This window comes from Canis lupus, chromosome 1 (genome assembly GCF_003254725.2).
Source record: "Canis lupus dingo isolate Sandy chromosome 1, ASM325472v2, whole genome shotgun sequence".
Lineage (NCBI taxonomy): Eukaryota > Metazoa > Chordata > Mammalia > Carnivora > Canidae > Canis > Canis lupus.
In genome coordinates this window covers 84,963,964-84,974,880 of record NC_064243.1, presented here as the reverse complement: position 1 = coordinate 84,974,880, position 10,917 = coordinate 84,963,964, and the positions used below count along the sequence as shown (strand labels likewise).

The 10,917-nt window shown below is 38.2% G+C and overlaps 1 long non-coding RNA gene across 1 annotated transcript; it reads left to right on the top strand.

Annotated features, from left to right (window-relative positions):
• Window positions 1–2,525: 2,525 nt before the first annotated feature.
• LOC125752193 (uncharacterized) lies at window positions 2,526–4,359 on the top strand. Its single transcript, XR_007401069.1, has 2 exons — window positions 2,526–2,932; window positions 4,123–4,359. It is a non-coding gene; the product is annotated as an uncharacterized LOC125752193 (long non-coding RNA).
• Window positions 4,360–10,917: the final 6,558 nt, after the last annotated feature.

The following is a 10,917-nucleotide window of genomic DNA, read 5'->3' as shown; positions in this document are numbered from 1 at the left end:
AAATTCATGGATTTGGTCTAGAGAGGGGGTTGCTCTTAGACTTGCCAACTAGGCAAAATGAGCTTTGACTTAAAACACCAGGTTATAGAAGTTTGGCATTAATTAAATTAAAACAAAATCTGGAAACTGAGAATAAGAAACAAAATCTGTTCACATAAAATCTTAAAAGTCAAGGATCATTCATTGATCAAGAAGCTCTCCACACTGACATACCACTTTGTTTAGCTCTTAATGAGTGTTTTCAGGTGTTTATTCTAAGCCAGACACTTTAGATGCCAGGCATAAAATAGATGACTAAAATATATTCCGAACTTCAGAAGCTCTTTAGGGGAGAGGCAAAAACTGGTAATTGTGTATATGTGTGAGTATATACATATATATATATATATATATATATATATAGTTATGTATACATATTTTTAATTGTTCTAAGACTGCTTGTAAAAATTCAAGCTTCTTCTCCCTTCTCATGCAAATACAATGGGCGTGCCTTTGAAAATTCCTTTGCAATTTCCTTTTTGTAAACAGTCTATGAGAGGGTGAATGTCCTTTTTCGATGAAGTATATTTGCATAGTTCTGCAATTTACTTCTTTGCACAGCTGGTCATTCTCATAAATCTTTATTCTTTTTTTTTCTTTTTTTTTAAGATTTTATTTATTCATGAGGGATACACGGAGAGAGGTAGAGACATAAGCAGAGGGTGAAGCAGACCCCCTCTGGGGAGCCTGATGCGAGACTCAATCCCAGGATCCCAGAATCATGACCTGAGCCAAAGGCAGATGCTCAACCACTGAGCCACCCAGGTTCCCCCTAAGATTTTATTCGTTCACGTCTCTCTGCTAATTTGGCCTATTTTATGCCATTTTCAAACATTCCATACTTTGTAGTCCTCGCTGGGTCTTGGGGTGTCTCTAACTGTTCCACTGGCATTTTGACCTTCATCTGTCTGTTTAGAATTGCCAAGGAGTTTTGCCACCTTAGAGCAGGTGAGTACAGGGCACTTTAGAATCCACCACATTGTGAAGAGAGTTTCAACCCCTTCGGAGGGCAGAACATTGGCTGCTGTCTCAGCAGGGCTTAGCTTAGTATCTGGAATATAAAGTCACTCAGCATGCACTCAGATGAATCATTGTCAAAGTATTTATTGGCAATCCACTTCATTGGGCATTGACAAGCAATGGAAAAATATTGTGTGAAAAGGCTTTCAAAGTTAAAATTGTTGTGGGTGTTGAAGCGATTTTATAAGATGATCTGCATTTAGTTAACAATATTCTTACTCTGCATATTTCAGAAAATTGAGAAATGGAGCTTAGTATATCAGAACTGTTCTTTAGAGCAGGAACAACAATTGCCTTTGGTTTTTGTTTTAAGATTTTTTAAATTTATTCACGAGAGACACAAAGAGAGAAGCAGAGACATAGGCAGTGGAAAAAGCAGGCTCCCTGTGGGGAGCCTGATCTAGGACTGGATCCCAGGACCCTGGAATCATGACCTGAGCCTAACGCAAATGCTCAACCACTGAGCCACCCAGGTGCCCCTTGCCTTTGGCTTTGAATTAAGAATCAAAGATGTTGTTTTTCCCAGGCTGTTGGGTGAGGTAATATGAACCAATTACTCTATACATGGGAAGCTGATGTTTGTGTTTTTGGCTAAAAATGTTTCTCAACTACTCTCTCCAATTAAAGAAAGCCAACTTGCTCCCTTCCCCTCCCCCATCTTTTTCTGCTTTATACTACCAACTTGTTGGGAAACTTCTTATTAAACTCTACCTACTGAAAGCTGCACAGAGTATGCATTTAAGGTTTATTGAATGTTTGCAAACTGAGCACCACCAGCATCCTGGAACCCCTCCCCCATCATTTTGTGCCTTTTTCCAGGTTTCAATCTCTGTGCCTCAATGATGACCACTATCCTGACCTCTAATGCCGTTGTTTGGTTCATCTGGTTTTGATTGTGTATAAGGGAATCAAAGAGCATGTACTCTTTTGAACTTGACTCCTTTCATAACACACTGTGCTTGCAAGTCCTACCCATGCTTGTGCAGTTTAATTTCATTCATTCTCATTATTATAGTATTCCATTAGGTGAATACATAACAATTTATTATTTTTCTCTGTTGATAGAAGCCACTTGGGTGGTTTTTAGTTTGGGTGCTGCTATGAACCTTTTTGTGGACCTTTGTTGGTAAACAGTTCTGTTGGCCATACAAACATAGGACTGAAATTGCTGAGTCATAAAGCATTCCTATGTTTACCTTGAGAACTGCCAGCTAATTTTTTAGCATGGTGGGTCGTTATCAATCTGGACTCCCTACCAGCAGGGTTAAAAGAGTTCTCTGATTTTTCCATGTCCTCTTCAACAATTGCTGTTTTCTATATTTTTCTTTTAGCCATAATGATGGCAAACATACCCTTATTAAAGAGGCAGATGGTCAGAAACATCCCTGGCCTGTTACCTTCAATGAACTTGATTTTGGCAATGTGAGCTGGTTCATTCTCTCTTAATGAAATGAATCTAGGGCAGATCGAGTGCATTCATCCACTAAAGTCCTTCAAAAGTGGATGATCTCCCAACCCTCTGCCACCTCCCCTCAAATACAAATGATCATAGCTCACAGTTACCATGGCCTCCTGAGAAAGTAGGTTTTGCCAACACTATATTTTTTCAGTTTCCTTGGGAAGAGATGCTACAGGGGTTTCTCTGTTAATCAAAACAGTTTCTGCCTTCAAAATATATCTCAGTTATCATAATGTCTATGTTTTGTTCACAATTTCAAGGTAGGGTAAAAATGGTTATTTATACCTGTTGATCTTGTGTCATATGCCTTTTGAATTTTTCAGGATGCTACTTTTCCCCACAACAGTTGAGACTGCAAAAAAAGATGTTCTCTTAATTGACTCACATTTCTAAAATTCCTTCTTGGTCCAAAATGTAAGTCTGTTGACGCTTCCAAACTTTTGTCTTTCCGACAGGAAAAGAAAATCAGGGCGAGAACATTTTGAGATCTCATTATTTTCCATTGCTTCTGTGCTGCTTTTGCTCTATTTCACTCCATATTATTTTCCAACTAATAGCATTCTGTTTAGCATTTATTTATTTTAAAGTAAAGACTTGAATTAAATTTCATATTTTCTGTCATTTCATTAGAAAGGTTGTTTTTTGTTTGCTTTTTGTTTTGGTTTGGTTTTTGGTAATACAAGCTTAAGTTTTAACTTTGAAATTCGTCTAATAATTTGATTAAGAAAGTTTGAAATTTCTCCTGTTGTTGTAAAAACACTAAGGTGACCCTAAAAAAAAAAAAAAGGGCCTTTTTCACACTTAATTTATAAATATGTCTTTGAATTTGCCTCTTCATTTTGTTTATGGTTGGTTATCTCTTACCACAAAAATATGTAATTTAAAAATAATCAAATACATCTAGTGTTTCCTTTATGATTTTTGAGATTCCTACCATACTTAGAAAAGCCTAATTCCCTACTCCAGATTTATACAAATAGCCTCCTACAGTTCTACAGGGATCCAGTCCTATCTCTTTTTGGATAATAAACACATTAGCATCCATTTATTAAATTAGCCACTCTTTCTAAGTTAGATTAAAACCACATATATACTGATCTTTTTGTGGATACTGAATTATATGTGACTAATATATTTATGTATTTCTGTGCCAATATCACACACTATTGACTGCAGTGACTTTATAGTCATCTTAGTATCTGGAAGTCTTCCACTTTGTTTTCTTAATTGTTCTTGTTCAGTATTCATACTTTTCTTGACTACTCTTCAAGATTTTTTCTTCTACATACCTTCTAAAGTCATTTTATATGCTTCCATAGAAAAGCTCATTGAGCTTATAATTTGAGTTGCATAACATTTTATGTTAATTTTGGAAGTACTAACATTTCTATAGTTAGTTCTTATTCAGGTTATTTTATGTATTTCATAATTTAATTTTTGTGCCTTCTATTCGTACTATATTTAGGTCTGAGAATTTTTTGGTTTTGTCTGTATTATAAATGGATTATATTTTCCCACTTTAGTTTCAAACATTGTTAAGTCAGAAAAGAAGCAATTGATTTTCATAAAGTGTCCAATCAGAGTTAATCTCAGGACTTTTTCAGGAGCTACTGGGAAGAGAAACTCACCTTTCCTCCTAAGCAAGAAATTTGAAAAACACCTTGTCATAAGAAACCTGAGAATCAACTCAACATGAAGGAAAACAGAATCTAGAGATGGAGACATAGCAGATCCTAGAGTTATTATTTGAATTTCTGGAACAAGCACTATCTGAAGCCATTATCATTTGTCCTTTTCAATTACTCAAGCCAATAAACTTCTCTTATTTCTGTTTGATTTTAGCAGAGTTTATTTTTCTTTGTTTGTCAAATAAGGTGGATATGGAAATTTGAAATTGACTCTTTTGGAAAATTCAAGTGGTGGATTCTTCAGGAAAATGCACTCTACTACTATCATGGAGAGAATAATTTAATGAACTAAAGTTGAAGAAAAGACAATTGCTGAAATGTCATCCAAGATGTCAGGATAAAATCAAAATTGCTTTATTAGAGAGTTGACTTCAAAAGATACTGACATAATAAAATATATGGAGGTTTCTAAATGCAAAACTGTAAAACTAAAGTAAATCCATTGTATGAGAGGATCACGAAGGGTACTTCCAGTGCCCTTCTAAATTTGATATATTAATATTTCCCTTCTAAAGGAAAGGTTAGAAATTCACTTGGCAATCACGATTTTATTCAAGGCAATTTTATTAATTAAAGAAACAAACTGTAGGGGCACCTGGGTGGCTCAGTGGTTGAGCATCTGCCTTGGGCTCAGGTCGGGATCCTGGGGTCCTGTGATCAAGTTCCGCATTGGGCTCCCTGCACGGAGCCTGCTTCTCCCTCTGCTTATGTCTCTACCTCTCTCTGTGTGTCTCTCATGAATAAGTAAATAAAATCTTTTTTAAAAAAACTAATTATAATATTAATAGCATAATTATGTTCTTTCACTCAAAAAAATATAGCTTGAACCCACAATGACATACTGATATCTCCTTTATATCCATCTTATTTATCCAGAAGACTGGTTTCTTTATCATTAGCTTTCTGAAAGATCATTGCACAACTCTGAATTAATTTGTTTTTCAGCTTTAAAGTCACATCCAGACCAATCAACAGTTTGCAAATATTTAATTATATTTGAGATTCTATTCAAGAGGCTCCTTTATTTCCTGTTTGAAACCAGCTGAGACTCCAATAGGATTAGGGCTGACTGTTTATGCCTAAGAGTTTCAGAACAGAATTTCTGTATCATTTGATAATGCACTTATATGTTCTTTCATTACACCCAACATGTTTATTTAGGTGTGACTATGATCCACACACAGCAGGAACATTGCAGGACAAAACCAGACAAAGGTCTTAGTCTCCTGACACTTAGATTTCAAAGAGGAAGGAACAAATTAACAAATTAACAATGAATACAGAAACAAAATATAAATTGCATCAAGTGACACTGAGCCCTGTGACATAATGTGTAGAGGGGAGGATAGAGGGGGGGCGGGTGTCCTCTCACGAGGTGACTTTTATGCAGAGGGATGTAGTGAGTTAGAGACCAAATGGACATCTAAGAGATACACATAGCAGACAAGGAAAGAGATCCATGAGAATATGCTGTAGTGTACCCAAGGAGTAGCAAGTATGCCTCCAGAGCTGGAGTAGGACAAGGAAGCTGGAGGACGGAACACAGGTGCTCGGGGGCTTGATCACGAGGGACATACTTGTTTTAAAAGACTGCTCTGTTTGTGCCTATGAATAGACTATAGAAGGCCAAAGGTAAAGGGCTCTGACCTCCTGATTGGATGGGGGCCCCCAAATGTGGGATGACCATTTGGTGGAAGCTGGTGGCATGGACAGTGAAAGGATTCATCAGAGACAGAACAAAAGAGAGGAAGTGTATTGAATACACCCCAAGGGAGCAGGGAGCAGGACAGCAAAGGAAACTGTCTGCAAGGAGGCGGTGAGTGGGGACTGCATTTAAAGGTGGAAGGGGAAGCACCTGGGTAGCTCAGTGAGTTAAGGGTCTGCCTTCAGCTCAGGTCATGATCCCAGGGTCCTGGGATCAAGCCCCATATTGGGCTCCCTGCTCAGTGGGGTTATCTGCTTCTCTTTCTCCCTCTGCCCCTACTGTCTGTCTGTCTCTCTCTCGTGCTCATTCTCTCTAATAAATAAATAAAATGTTAAAAAAAATAGAAAGGGGGGAGGTATGAGGATGTATGAAACTTTCCCTCTTTTGGTAACTGTGCCTGGTTGTAAATAGCCCAGTGGTCACTTAGGCCTATGGATATTCTGAGATGGGTCACTTGATGGGCTGGCCAGATTCAACCAAGGGGTCACTGTGGGCTCCTTTTTGCCTTGATCAAGTTTCCATTGCTCTAGCCTGTTGTCTCAAAGCAGCCTCTACAGTACTTGTAAGATAGGAAAATGAGAAGTGACACTGAATTTTGCAACGTGGAGGTCAATAATGACCTTGACAAGAGCAGTGTGGAAAAAATAAAATTTTTGTTTTGACAGGGAATTACGCATTTTCCACAGCTTGCTTTTCTGGGTTTTCTGATTCTAGGGGCAAAACCAGTGAAGTGGCTCTTCTGAGAATGCAGCAGAGAGATGAGGGTGCTTGGACCAGGGAACTCCAAGTGAGAAGGGGTCAAACTCCAGATCTATTTTGAAAATAGGTGCAGAGAATTTGCTGGGTGTGAAACAAGGCTCGTATCTTAGTGTTCCATCAGAAAATATATGGTTCATTAAATTAAGATAATCAGAGGTGTGTTTAATAAAGGAGTTATTTAGAAAGATATCAGTAGGGTATAGGAAACCCAAGGGATAGTGTGATGCCCTGACAAATGAAGAGAAGATGTGGTTATTTAATCTTGGAAGTTGAAAGTCCAGTAAAAAACCTGTGTTAAGGGGAGTCAGGACAGACCAGCCTTAAGGAAAACATCCAGCCTAGAGCTGCCTCATAAAAGTGTAGAGAAGGGAGTCAATGTTTTGACCCCCTCCCCCCCCCCCTCACCAATTGACCCACAGGTTCCTCTTTGGACTGAAACCATTAGCTAAACAAGGAGCAAGAGAGAAGCTTGATTTAATTCCTACAGGTCAGCTTTGGTTGTCACAAATCAAGGTGGAGAAGGTAGAGAATGAACCTGGAGGACATGTGGAAAACACGTGGATGATTGCCATCTTGGCTTGAATATCTAGAACTGCATGAGGTTGGTCTGCGCGTGTGAGTACTTTGAAAAAGGGTTAGATGAAAAGAAATGAAAGTTCAAGTTCAGATAACATAGTTTTATTTGGCAATTTGACAGTAGATGTGATTTTTTTTAAAAGATGTCTTTATTTATTTACTCATGAGAAAGACACAGAGAGAGAGACAGGCAGAGAGATAGGCAGAGAGAGAAGCAGGCTCCATGCAGGGAGCCCGACGTGGGACTCGATCCCGGGACTCCAGGATCACGCCCTGGACCGAAGGTGGCGCTAAACGGCTGAGCCACCCAGACGGCCCAGTAGATGGGATTTTTAAAAAATAACATGTCAGGAGTACCCAGAGTCATTGGGACTGAAGATATAATATGAAGAACTTTAAGCATGTAGTTGATGTGAAAACCCTCCGAACTGGTTGAAACCATGTAGTCAGTGAGTATTGGTGGAGAAGAGCTCATGAAAAGCAAAGGGGAAAGCAAAGAAATTTTTTCAAAAAAGAGGGAGTAAAAAAAAAGAAAAAAGAAAAAGAGGAAGTCATTAGTTATGTCAAAAGCTGTTAACAGTGGCAGTGGGATGATTATTGAGAAGTGACATTACATTTTCTTCAGCTTAGGAATCATTAATGACCTTCATAAGATCGGTATTGAAAAAAATTGTGTTTTAACAGGAAAACCTTTTGTGGCATTTCGTGGCAACCTTTCCAGGTGATCAGGTTCTAGCTCAGTTCATTATCTCTGAGCCACTTTTGCAACTCTTCATGAGCATAAGTAAGTGATAGGGAAATGCTGGCCTGTCTGGTAGTATTTAGTTGACACTTCCTGTCCAGTTTGGTAGTAACCTAACTGGAGGTGAGAAAACCAGAGTTTGGTCTCCATACTGCAGTTCATCTCAACATTCCTTTACTCCATGCAAATTTGTGCCATTCTGACTTTTCCTTTGAACTGGTTTTAACACTTGCCTGGTTCTCTCACAGAATAGGAATCAAAGGAATCCCTTCACACATGTTCATTTTATATTTGTATGAGAGTCACAATTTTACCTTTTTCTGAAAATTATCTTGGAATGTGAGTTTCGGTGTAGGGATGTGGGCTGAAGACTGACTCAAGCTGTTTAAGGGGAAATGGGGTTCAGATAGTTGGTTTGATACTCAGCAAAATCTTTTTTGGTAAGGCACACTGACAATTTTCAGTAGAATTTACCGATCGACTTCTTAAAGCGTAGATGCTTCTTCAAGCGTCTATTTTCTTAGGAAAATAGACGAATAATAAGAGCAATCTAGAGGGGTGAATGAGTACTGGATGTGCCCTTGGAACCAGAAACAAATGTGGGAACCAGAGCTGAGTAGGAGGTAGGACCCCTTGAATAATCCTGGGGATTCTTCAAAAGGCCAATTCTCAAGGGCAAGACTTGCTTTCCCTTAAAAATGGAGATGTGAAAGTCCTTGCGCATTTTGGCCCCAGCCTAGTCAAGGCAATAAAAGAAGCTTTACTTGCTGAGAATTCCTAACCACAAATTAGCCCGCATCATGGATGTGTGAGGAACTCAAATAAGGTAGGTTTAGAGAGAACATAGTAATCTAGAGGAGTAGTGGTGTGACCTAACATAAATTCTTGCCTAGGTTCTTGTGTTCCCTTCATGCTACCCTGCCATGGAATGTTGCAAACCATGACTTTATTCCACTGCATAAATCAGCTGGAAGGGCGTCTTTTGCTTCACCCTGGCTTACAAAAGCCCCAACATGATCCTTGTTTGGCACAAGACCTGCAGGGCACACATACAGGTAACAAAGATATTAAAATCTCCAGATTCCATCCTTCTCTGATTCTTAACTCCCAAGAATTGGTTGGTTGCATAATAATGATATTTACTTAAATTTTTATTTTGCCTTTTGATCCACCAATTAATCTGTTTACCCAGGCAAGACCATTGAAAAAGAAAAAGAGTTGTTCTCATATAATTCTCCTCCCTTTTCCTCACATATTTTCTTTTCTTTTAAATAAACTTTATTTTCCTTTGCAGAGATGGAAAGTTAGCTAGATTAATAATTTTAAGGGAAGAAAAACTCAGCATGAGAAACTAAACTAGAAGTAAAATATAAATCTTAGTTCAAATCTCAGAGAGAGTATTGATGTTTAAAATAAACTTCCATTCAGCCTGAATCTATTTTGGTGTCAGTGAGCACCCATCTTATGAAAAATAAGGTGTCTGGGGAGAAGCCCTTTGAATTTGCACCCATTTGGTTACCTCTAAGATGCCTTATTTAAGCTCATACAGGGTTATACTGAAAGCTTTGGGGACATCTGGGTGGCTCAGCAGTTGAGCATCTGGCTTTGGCTCAGGGCGTGATCTCAGGGTCCTGGGATTGAGTCCTACATGAGGCTCTCCGCAGGGAGCCTGCTTCTCCCTCTGCCTATGTGTCTCCCTCTCTGTGTGTGTCTCTCCTGAATAAATAAATTAAATCCTTTTTTAAAAGCAAAGAAAAAACTAATCTCTCAGTTATACTCTTCCACAACTTTTGCAAGAGTATCCTCCCCTTAAAACCTGAAATGGCTGGTAAAGGAGGGCAAGATCCATCACTAACACACTGTCCAATTTGTGGGTGTGTTAAGGAAGTGCCATAAGCATCCATCAGTGGCCTGAACTATAATCATTACAATCATATTTTTTTTTATTCCTGAAATCTGAAGCCAGAAAGAGGAAGGAAACTTAGATTACAAATGTCATCACTCATTTATTTAAAAATTACGACATGCTGAATATGCAGATGCTTCATACTCTATTGCAATTGTTCCAAACCCTTTGTATTAGCAATATCCTTTAGTGTGTTAAAGAAATGAAATCATCTCTTGCCTCTATGCGCAGATATGTGGGACTATGGTGGAAAGATCTTACAGGAATAATAAGCAGATGAATGTTGCTTTTGATAAGAAATCAATTAATTTCCTTTTTATAAATGCTTTGTCAAATATTCATATATAATTAAATTAAAGATACTGTTGTACTGAAAATGGCAAGCGATCATTCCTCAACAAACCAGAAAGTCTACTCAGAAGCATCATGGGTCACAAACAGATGACACGTCAATGAATATATGTTTGTTGGAGACAAACCTGGACCAGGAATGAAATGGCTATTAGTTTTGTCAGGTCTTTAGTTTCTTGGGAAAGTAGGACTGTGTTAATTGGTTGAGAATTTCAAAGTTATTTTTCTTTTTTTTTTTACTTGTCAGTGTGCTCTTAATTAAAATCATATTAGACAGAGATTTTATTTTCTCAATCTTTATTTCAGTCTGAGAAATAATTGGGGGACGTGAGCATTTTTAATCTCCTGGCATTGCATTTATTAAGTGGATCCAGGAAGCTGCAAGTGACTTTGTGCTTAGGAAGTGGCCACGGAAAACGTCTCTGGTGAATACTGAAAAGGAACCAGAAAGGAAGAAAACTGGATAAAATATTACGGTGCATTTTGGCATTCCAACATTTCCTCACAACAGCACCTCATTTCAAATAGTCCCCTTTTTCATAAAATGGTTGAAAATATAGTTTACAGCTGCTATCACTAACATATACTCAGTGCTCAACTCCCAGTATTTGATCAGTTGTGGAGTTTTTCTTGCTTTTGTTTTGTTTTTGTGAGTGGGAATAAGGAGACCAG